General features: G+C 42.9%; 1 protein-coding gene across 3 annotated transcripts in view; it reads left to right on the top strand.

Annotated features, from left to right (window-relative positions):
• The first annotated feature begins 2,269 nt into the window (after nt 1-2,269).
• The window catches only part of SLC4A10 (solute carrier family 4 member 10), a 163,965-nt gene continuing 155,164 nt past the window's right edge, over nt 2,270-11,070 (top strand). Inside the window, exon 1 of one of the 3 annotated variants that reach the window (XR_012588455.1) lies at nt 2,270-2,456. The gene's annotated coding sequence lies outside the window, so the exon portion shown is untranslated. The remainder of the gene's footprint in view (nt 2,457-11,070) is intronic. The other 2 variants (XR_012588459.1, XR_012588457.1) reach the window with 2 other exon arrangements.

The following is an 11,070-nucleotide window of genomic DNA, read 5'->3' as shown; positions in this document are numbered from 1 at the left end:
GTCTTTGGTGTGGTATACTACGAGAACGTTACTAAAAAAATTTTAGTATCTTAGTTATGTTTGATTAGAAATAAAACTTTCAGCTCAGTCCTTTATGTTGTTCTACTTCTGTATGTGAAAACCGTTGGGCTTTGGAGCTTTTGGATTCAACATTGTGGATCTTTGTGTTGAAGGATGTTTGTCACGGCTGTCAAAAGAATGACTTGCACTTTGACTTCGGCTGTTAATTTGTGGCTTTGTAGCTATGGAGGTCTGTGATATTTCTGTATGAGCGGAACAGGATGATACAGAATGATTTGGGGAGGTTTGTTGTTTAACCGAGTTTTTCCTTATTTCATCTATTGTTCAGCAATGGTGAACTCCTGACTGTAAAACACTCTGACAAAGAACCTTTGGAAAAACACTTACGTGACCGATGCTAACTCTCTTTTGACGGCCCATTCAGTAACTCATTTGTAGCTGGTGCAAATGGTGCTCATGGTCTTGATCCTGTTTCTCGTGGTGAAACATTGGGGAGTAGCCTCATGTACACAATAAGCTGATACCCTTCCTCATGGTCTTCATAAAATCTGATTTGTTCTTAGTCTTTGCTTTTAGATGTGTGCGTGTGAATTAATGTGGTTTGGGGGGATCTTTTGGGGAGTGAAAGATGTGGAAATACCATTGAGCTTCATGTATTGCAGTACCTTATTAAACAAATTGCTCTGGGACAAGTTTGAGATATTTAGGCAGAGAAGTCTAAGAATGCTTATACTAATTACATGAAATAGCTGCCTGTAGACTGAAGGTTTTTGGTCTTCCTGCTTCACAAGTGGTATATTCACTCGAAGTCTTTTTTCTTTAAAGAAGGAAAAACACTTTTAAACACATTCCTTTCCCAGCTTCATCATGACTTTTATAGATTAATTATAAGCTCCTGCAAATAGGGTTTTACTGCGCAAATGCTGACACAGCCTTACCTCTAGTGACCTGAATGGCCTCCTGTGTTAATTACTGTAGATCAGTAATCATGTTATAAAAATATGCATCTGGCTTCTGTCCCAGAATCTGGACCACGCTGTTGTCTGTCTTTCTGTATAGTGTTACATGTATGTATCACTTTGTACCAAGACCAAATTCTCAGTTGTGACTCAAACCGACTTTGACTCCCCTTTCCTTTACACTCCCTCCTCAGCTCTGTGTCTTGCTTGGCTCATGTACGAATAAATCGACCTGGAAGATCTTCAGGAGACTTGAAGAACATGCCTCATGGCAGATGATATTAAATCAGATTTAGCAAACTATTTATTGATCTACTTTTAGACTGCAAAGGACATCCAAAATGTAGGGAATGGCCTGTTGCTTTGGCAAGGAAATCAGTGTTAACTGGGAGATAGAGGTTTAGTTGTTAGCTTATTTTTCCTAGTTGAGTCTCGGTTAATTTTGAGTCTTACGTGCACAGATTTGGATGGGCATGGGGTTTTTTGGAAGATACGCTGGGAAGTGGTGAATACCAGAAGTTTTCTGTCTCTGCTGTCTTGTTAGGCAGCATCGCACTTGTGTCATTAATAATGCATTTATTGAGTGGGTGCTCAGTTATCCTTATGCTCACTTGGATAGCCAAATTTAGGCTTTGACAATCCTTTGTGTAGCTTGTTGGGGTTTTGGGATGGCTGAATGTAACCATTGACTTGCAGCAGCAGGTAGACTAGGAGAAGCTAAGCGTGTAGCAGGCTTGAATGATAAAATCGGGTGAAAGAGGGGGTAAGACTCCTGCTAAACTAACTGTGTCCAGAAGGGATATGGTAGTCGGGTACGTGTTAGTGACTTGCAGGCAAGAGGGGATGGTGGGGTTATTTTGGTGGAGAATGGGACAGACCTCTATCTTGAAGGTGCTGTCTGTGTTGTAAGAAGGGTCGAAGCCTGGCAGGACCGAGCAGAGGATCGCTGCTGCTGAGCGTCCTCCTGGCGCTCATCAAATCAAAACGCATCCTGCCCCAAGACCGCACTGAAGCAACAGTCTTTGGGGGCCGGACTGTGCTGGGGGTCTGGTCCCTCCGCTCCTTCCTCTCCGGCCGTGGAGCCCGCTCCCCTTTTGCCCGCGGGGACGGTGCGGAGGAGCTGATGCCAGGGGCGCGCAGAGCCGCGGTCGGCCCGCCTTTCCCGCCCGGCCGGGGGCGGCGGCGGGATCCGGCCTCATCCCGCGGGCAGGTGGATCCGGCTCCTGCCTCCCCCCGCGCGCTGGGGCCGGCGGTGCGCGCCGAGCCATGTGACTGGCGCGCGCTTCCTGCCTCCGCGCCACCTCTGATCCGCGGCGGAGCGCGGAGCCCGGCGCAGCCTCAGCGGCCCCGCAGCGCCCCGGCAGCGCGGGCAGGCGGGCGGCGGGGAGGGCGCTGCCGCCGCCGCCGCCGCGGCCCCTCCGCCGCCGCATGGAGACCCAGGACCAAGGGGCGCAGATGGAGCCGCTGCTGCCCACGGTACGGCTGCCGCAGCGCGGCCCCCGTCCGCGGAGGGGTTGCGACGCGCCCCTGCGGGGAAGGGGGCGCGGGGGGCCGCCTGCCCGCCCGCCTGCGCCGGGTGGGGGTGGTGGTGTCGGCGCCGGTTTCTCGGTGCGTGGGGAAACAGGTTGGCTGGCTCCGGTGCCGGGCGATGCGGCGGCGGGGGGGTGTCTGGGCGCTCGGGGCTGGAGCGGTGTGTGTCTGTGCGTGTGTGTCCGTGTGTCCCGCCGGGGCAAGCACCCTGCCCTCCGGCTCCCCCCGCCTCGGGCACCCCCTTCGCCTCGGCATCCCCTCTCTCCGCATCACCCGGCCTCCGACATCTCCTTTCTCAGGCTCTCCCTGCTCCCCGGCGGTGGGGCAGCGCTGGGGAGACTGCACCTGTGAGCAGCTCCGTGGGGATCCAGCCGCGGGGCTCGGTCTGTCTCCGCAGGTCCCCGGCCCTCCCTGCTTGTGGACGGCAGGGGAATCTGCTGAGCTCCGGCACCAGCACGGCAGGGGCTCGCTCCCTCCGGATCCCGCTCTCTGCTTCGTGACGCGGTGTCGCAGTTTTTTCTGCTCAGACGTGGAGCCGGGAATCCGTGGGGTCATTGTCGCCTGGGGGCTGCACGGTGCGCCCTTGCCTCTGAGCACAGCGTGGTTGCACAGCTGCGGCTGGGCAGCGTTTCCCCGGCGAGTACGAAAGGGTCAGTTGGTGGAGGACTTTTTACGCTGTTGGATCAGTGGGGACCCTCTTCCTGCCAGGTCTCCCCCAAACACGGGGTTTGCAGATACATGCAAGGTGTAAGTGTGGGTGTCGATCTTGATCTCCTACCGAGACTCTGTTTGTGAATGGAGGTTCCTGCCTCGCACTGGAGATCAGTCTGTCTGGGGCAGGGGGAAGTCCCTTATGTGCATAGATGAGTGTCTGACTGCATCCACATCCCTGTGAACGCACCGCATGGGTCTGTGGAGGCTTCACTGGCTCCTGAAACATCTCTGTGGTAGCACGACAAGCCTCACGACGTTGACAAAGCTTGAAAGAGACAAGTCTCAGCTGCCGCAGGTTGATGAGGTGTACTCATGGCAAGCCCGTTTTTTGTAGGGTCTGTTCCCGTCTGTTCATGTGGTCTGTTTTGCAATCAGGTGGCAGGTTGCTACACAGTGTGAGGTTATCTCTGGCTTCTCCTTTCTCCTTGTGGCGGGGACAGGTTTTCCTGTTGCTCTCTAGATACCTTTTATGAATCCTAATTCCTGTTGCTTGCTGCTCTTGCAGTTTCTGGCAGTGGAGTAGAAGAAGATCCTGTCTTTTTCACCAACAGACTGGTTGCCCAGTTCTGTTCCTTAGAGGGATAATACGATGTAAAGCCAGTTTCCATCTGTAGTTCATGATCACTGATTGTGTGAAAGACATAGTCCTCAGTGTTTCACACCAGTGCCGTAGTCTGCAGTCGGTAGCAGTCTCGCTCTTCCTCATACCTTGCTAGCCTACATGCTGGAGTCGCATTGTCAATGTGTGTTGTCCTTGGTCGGGTGACGTTCACTGTGCAGGGAGTCAGAGGAGTCAGCTTTCAGAAGGGGCAACCTACAGGATTGCCTTGTGCTGTCTGGCTTTAAGTTTTGTTCCTCCAGGGCTGTGCACAGAAAAAAGGTCTGTTGCTGTAGTTGAGAGGACCAAAGAAGATAGTATTTCTTGTGTGCTGATGAGGGAAGAATTGTCCCTGCTTCCTTCTGCAGCCCTGACTGGCAGAGTCCTGCCCTGATGCCATACCTGTCTGCAGAGCTGCAGGTCCCCATCAGTGCTGCTGCTTGTGAAGTTCGTGGCCTAGTTCCCACCTTGTTTACTACAGTTAAGTACTTCACCAGCTGTTGTGTTTTCTTCAAGTAGGGAAGGGAGACTTCTGTAGTCCATGGAATATTTGTTGTGGCCTGTCCTCTTCCTCGGTCCTTTATTACTCTTGCTGTTTCTGAGAGGGCCTCTGTAGATCGACAAGGCATCGTTGCTTTCCTGCCACGATGGTGGTAAAGGCACAGCTCCTTCAGTCTTAACAATTTCTCTGTCCTGGCAGCATTGTCTCTGTGTGTCAAGCAATAAAGCGTGTGTATGTGCTCTGGCAGTCTCAGCCTGGCTGATGTCTAGAGCCCTGCATGTGGTAAGGCTGAAATGGCTTTTGCATGGTGGGAGTCTTGTACCTGGAGTCATGGCAGAGATTAAGGAGCAGGAATTGGTGCTAACTTCAGTGCTGTTAGCCTGGGAGGTAACGCCATGACGTAGCAGTACCTTTAGAGTACTTCTGTTTTAGGGATCAATCTTCATCTTGACTGGAAGCAAATGGAACAAGAACGCAAGCTGTAAAATGGATACCGTTCTTTTCCCAAGCGTTGTCCTAGTTCAGTGGATTCTGGATATGAAGAAAAAGGCTCCTTAGATGAAAGAGCTTGCTCCCTTCAAGGGCTTAGTCTAATGGCTTTGGTGTATGCAACAGAGTTAATCTTTTTTTTGTGAAACTGTAACATATGATATGTTTTAATTGTTATTTGTAGTAAAAAGGTAGCAAATGTAGTCCTTGATTAACTTCATCTTCTAAAGGTGCTCGGAGATTGTGAAGCCTCTATATAATTTCTCACCCAAATCCCCCAGTCTGTACAAAGTGGAATCTGTTTTTATTGTAGTGTATGTCATAGGTTGTTAATGATTTATTATACAAGCTTCTAATTAAAAAACCCAATCCCTAGCAATTTGCAAAATGATAAAACACATCGTTGCCTGTGGTTTTGAGGAGTTAAATAACTTCCTTACCAGTCTCTTTTCACAAACTCCTTTTGCAAAGATCAGCGACAGCACCTTTGTTAGCAGTTAGGCTACTGCTTCTCAATTTTTTTGCAGCGTGGGCAAATTTCTGTGAAAATTATTAGAAATCTATTGCAAATTGTCTATAAGTGCAATATTGTAGAAATAAATGAAAAGAAATTCTTCACCTGGAAACAATTTGTTCAAAGTGCTCTTGGAAACATAGTCTTCTTATTGTTCAATACATATGGTAATATGGTAACAAAATACAGACTTGTATGCTTTCTCTATCATCTAATGTTTTGTTTATCAGTCATCAAGTATATTTTTTCAGTATGATTATTCAGGGTGCTTTAAAATAGTCATGAGTAATTGAAAGATTGATGAGGAGTCATCATTTGTTTACAGAATGGGAGAAACAATCTGCAGATCTTCTCTACAAAGATGTTTTATTGATTTCTAATCAAAGGTCCAGATATTGTTAGTTTGTCTGTACACACACATACCTTATTACATGTAAATTATTTTGCAAATTGTCACTTAAGGCAGTATATTCATAGCAAAAGTTATTCGTAGGGTGTTTGTTTCTGTCCGTTCTGGATCTCTCTTGCATACAAAAGTCAAAATTGGCTTTCGAAACAGGGTTGTTACCTGACAGAGTTTTGATGCGTCAGATGGAAGGAGCATGTACAGACAGAAACATGCTTGGCGTGTTTTTTTCCTGTGTTTTCTGAAGGTAACAGTAAAACCCATGTCTGTAAAGCCAAATTGACTCTTCCTTTCTAAGTTTGTATTCCCTCGCCTTCCTCGTTCAGTCTTATAATTCAAAAGCGGTTTTGATTTATTTATGTGTTTCTTTCTTTATTTTTAAAATCTGGTAGATACAAGACCTTAAAGGCTGCCATTGCTGATATATGTCGACAGATACCTATAATGCAATGCATGCACTATGGTATGCTATGGTACGTATGCACTAGGTAGATATTGTTTGTATGGAGTACTCTCGTTGCTGCTGTAAGTGGCACGCAGTTATTACTACTTTAGGCCTCTGTATGTGGGAGAACGGTATAGCGAGATCTTGGGTAGTAACTATTTTTAGTGTAGCAGGTGAGTGTGGGAAGCTGCTCACAGTAACAGGCCAAATTCTTTTGCTTTTGTTAATGCTGAGTGGGACCTCCGGCGAGACTTGCAGATGAAATGTATTGCTCATTATGAGAATGGATGGCAGAGTCTGACCCCGCGGTTTGTATAACAGTACTAATTCCCAGTTCACTTCACCAAAATTTAGCATTATAGCAACAGTTAAGGCAAGTTTATAGAGACTACAGGAATGTTGTGATTCTCTTGGAAAAATACCGAGGCAGTATTATATTTTCAAGACACGAGCACTGAGATAATGGCACCAGTGAAAATAAAACCCCAAAACCTAATTAGAAGTATAAATTTAGGATTGAACTGCTGCTTTGGGTATTTTCTTTTTTACTGCCTGATTCCAAGTTCTGACTGAAAAGAAAAAAAGAAGTCTCTTTTCCAGGAAAATGCGAGAATGAAGTGGAGTAACGATCAGGAATACATATTTCTTTTAAAACAAAACAACCCCCTCCCCTTTATATTTACCAATGTCATTATTAAAAGAGATTTCTCTGGATCACATGGTATGCTGTGGTGTTTCTGTTTAAGACTAATTGGCAGCCTGATATATATTTGTGCAAAAATAAGAAAAAGTAGGAATACTTCGTGGAAGTCATCCCACTTTAATGCATCTGTGCCTGGTTTGAGGTCTTCCCACTATTTCTACTTGTTAAATATGCCCTTTCAATTTCCTCTGCTAATAATTGCATCTTCACTTCCTACTTTTTCCCGTGGAAAAAAATAATAGAATCAATTCTAAAACAAAATACTTCCACTGACATCTTTTAATGCTTCTTAAATAAGTAATGTTTACAACCTCAGTGGATGAGAGGATTTAAGCAGGTGAGGGAAAACTTAATCCACTGTAAATCGTCTTGAACAATTAGTTGCATATCTGATATGAGAAGAGAAAGCCATAAGCATAGCATGTTCCTTTCATTTTTGTAACACACTGTAACATGTGTGTTCAGGTCTGCATTGTAAAAACCCCAAATTTTTGAAGAATTATGTGATTGTGACTTCCTTTACAATAATAATGCCATTTTTATGTCATCCAAATTAATGTAGAACTGGATGCATTCAACACAGTTTTCAGTGTTGGAGAAGTTATTATAATGAAATGAAAAATAAGCTTTGCATATTTAAAGATGATTAAAATCTTCCCCACTTCTGCAAGGTTGTAGATTAGGATAGGCAAGGTGAAAGTTTGAATAGATGGTAAAGGCAATTGCTAAAAATAAAAGGAAGAAAGTGTCTGGGGCGGGGGAGAAGGTGCAGGGTGAAATAAGGGTAAAATTGAGACCGTGGAGAGATTGTGCAAACTTGGAGAATTGAGGACATTATGGCTGACTGTGGTATGGGAGGAAGGAGGGAGCTGATTAAGTTGCAGGGGGAAGACTTGATTTGGTCATGGCATAGGGAGAGAAACGGAGGAACAGAAGCAGGAAGGTCAGCTCATGCCCTTGTCCAGTTGGGGCAAAACAGGATCTCGAATTATTACATGTCTTTGCTGATTTCCCTGGCCACCTCCTGGACCCTTTTCACTGTGTTTAATTAGCTATTTACGAGACATTGAGAAATTGATTGTACATAGGTTTTGGAAGTCAGTGGAGATGTGAAAGATATTTCAAGATTTGCAAGTTTGCAATTTTAATCAAACAGAGCAGGAACTTAACTGCAAAGAAATAGCCACTTAAGCATATTTAGGAGAAGTGAAGTCTTCAAGGTACCTGAGGTAATATTTGGCATTTTTGGAGTATTAGCTGATTAGTACAGTGCTACGTGCTGTGTTTCAAGAAAAGAATAGCAATTGTAGAGCAATCCAGGAAGGACTGCAAAAATCAGTATGGGCCTAAAAAATATGAAGGAACATTTGAAGAAACTGGGATTCCTTAGCCTGACCATGGAGATGTGCACGTGTAGTATGTAAAAGGCTGCTGCTGCAAAAAAGACCAGTTTCTTTCTTGTATTGCTACTGAATAGGAAAAGAAGAGGTCACGGGACAATATTAAAAGGATGTTAAAAACACCTGTATAATGCTATGGATAATGAAGCAGTGGAACCAATTGTCTAGTACATTTGTGGAATCTCCATTATCCATCTAAGTACAAGAAAGATGAATATCTGACAGGAAAGATGCATATATAGTTATTGCTGCTATAGGCCTGAGTTATGGACTAGAAGACCACATGAAATCTCTTCCAATCCTGTCATTCTGTGGCAGGGGCTCGCTCTTGTCTTTTTGAAAAAGACTGTTTTGTAGATGGATGATATATTATGTGCAAGCTGAGGAGAAAGGAGCAGTTTATCTGAATTATAAATGTTGGTACCTTCAGTTAAGTCCACCTGAATCTTGAATTTACTATAAACTTTTACTATAAATACAACCAAAGAGTATATTAAGAAGATAGATGCATACCATTCATCCAATTTTGTGATTGCAAGCAGGTCTTAAAACCGTACCAAAAAAAAAAAAATTAGTGAATTTTGTATCTGCGAAATGTTAAGCTTAAATGTAGATTTTTAAGCCTTTGTGGAGTCCTATTGACTTTTTAAAGAGCATAGGAGTCTGCCTGCATCAGTGGAGCTGCAAGAAGTTCCAGGACAAATTTCACTGGGAGCAGTCAATTTCTAGCTGTCACACTCAAAAATGCCAGCTGGGATAGTTTTACAACTTTTTCTGGAAACTTGTATTAAAAGTAGTCAAAATGTTATAAATTAAGAAAAATTGATCTGAAGCCACTGTTGTGAGGAATTGGTCCAGATAACAGTCACTAACAATTGTGCTGGATTCTCTCTAGAGGCATTTGTAGTCACTGAAACTATGTAAAGGTAGGAAAAACCCAAACTGTGCTATTAGATTCTGACACAAATAGAAAATAGATACTTAAACTGTGATTAGTCTGGAAAACTATGTCATTAAATTCAATAGCAAAATGCCATGTGATTTCTGGAGAGGAAGATCATATGTACACGTAAACTTCTTTTTCAACATATGAGTATGTACAAGGGTTTTATTTTAGAAGTAAGCAGCCATCAGCAAGAATGTGATTTCGTGTCACATCTTTCCCAGGGAAACACTGAAAACTCTGTGGTGGTTGTGTGATGTTAAGGATGTTTATATAGCGTTGTAAACATCAATAGGAAGTAAAGGTACAATTGGGAGATTGTGTATCAAATCATAAGTATTTTTACTGACTAGTAGTTTTCATATTTTTTTGTTATAGAATCAATAGGAAGAAATATAAGTCAGGGGAATAAATATAACTTCAGGATTGCGGGATTGTTTTTTCTTCTCAAGCATTTTAATTTTGGGGTTCAGGAAAATGCTACTGGTAGATTTGAATAATTGAATTTATGATTGTAGAATACAAGCTAGAAATAAAAAGGGGTTGCATTATATTGATGTGCTCAGTATTTGTAAGATTCAGTAAAATTTTCAGTTTTGTTTTTTGTTAGTGGGATGAAGCATCAAGCTTCTGAATACTAAGATGCAACTTATTCATTCTGTAAAGCTATATTTCTGTTGTAAAATGAAGCAGAAAAAAAGAAAAAGTAATTCCAGGATAATTCCTCCAGTCTTTCCTAAATCTGGTTGGACCAAAGATGCAAGCGATAAATTTGTGCTAGAGTGTATTTCTTCTAGAAAGAGGATTTTGCTTTCAACATCCATCCGTCTGTCTGTCTATCTACCTACCTATCTGTATCTTTGACAATAACCAAACAGCCTATCAGTCATACTGTTAAAGTTCAACTAAAGAAAAATATCGATGTCTTTCCTCACAAATTAAGATGTTGATTTTTTTTTTTTTTTTATTTAAATGTATACTGAAAACATGCAGAAAAGTAGGGAAGCTTTCTGTTTGGAATTAAGCGGCATAATGATGTCTAAAATCAGCTTGAGGAGGTTGCCAAAATTCCCATGTGATGATCAATAAAGTCTAATTGCAGTTCTAGAAATGTGCATCATTTTTCAAGGCAAGACTCAGTAGAGTTGAAGACGTCATTCTCATTCTTGTTTAATTATTTCATCTGCTTATCTTGTAAGACAAAGCCTATTGCAACAGCTGTAAAACAAAAGTGAATCTTGAGCTTTTAGCTAAATCCATAAATTATATGCTCTGCTAAAAGTAGGAAGTTGATATTTTTCATTTGAACTGCAGCTAAGTGATTATAATGATGAGCATTTGAATGGCAGGTATTAGCCCCTCATTTGCTCTGGAGATTTGTTCTTTATCTTGGGGTTCAAGGTTGAATTTATACATAACACTGTTCCCAAGGACTGCTAAATAGCCGTGCAGAAGTGGTTGAACCACTATTGTCCCTGTTAACAAAAAAAATTCTCACTTGTTCTGCCCAAGTGGGAAATGGATAAAGTTTTATATCATCTCTTAAGAATGCAGAACAGTTTTTTATGGGATTGCACTGCTGGTATCTCAAGTATATTGATGCAAAATTGAAAAGATTGGAAGCTTATGATCTGAAAATTTGTAACGAAGAGGATGTGTTTTCCTGTTATGCTCTGTAGTATGACATGTAACAAAAATTAGAATTTCATATTACCTGTGGAAGAGTGGGCATTCTTCTGCCTTTGATTTTATGAAAATACGGGTAACCTGTATCCTTTTTCGGAAAAATTGGCGTGCTTTAAGAATTTCTTTTAATCATTCTTGTGACCTATTTAGGTAAGTACTG

The sequence above is a fragment of the Larus michahellis genome, chromosome 7 (genome assembly GCF_964199755.1).
Source record: "Larus michahellis chromosome 7, bLarMic1.1, whole genome shotgun sequence".
NCBI lineage: Eukaryota > Metazoa > Chordata > Aves > Charadriiformes > Laridae > Larus > Larus michahellis.
The sequence above is the reverse complement of the archived record's forward strand: the minus strand, read 5'-3'. Positions and strand labels throughout refer to the sequence as shown.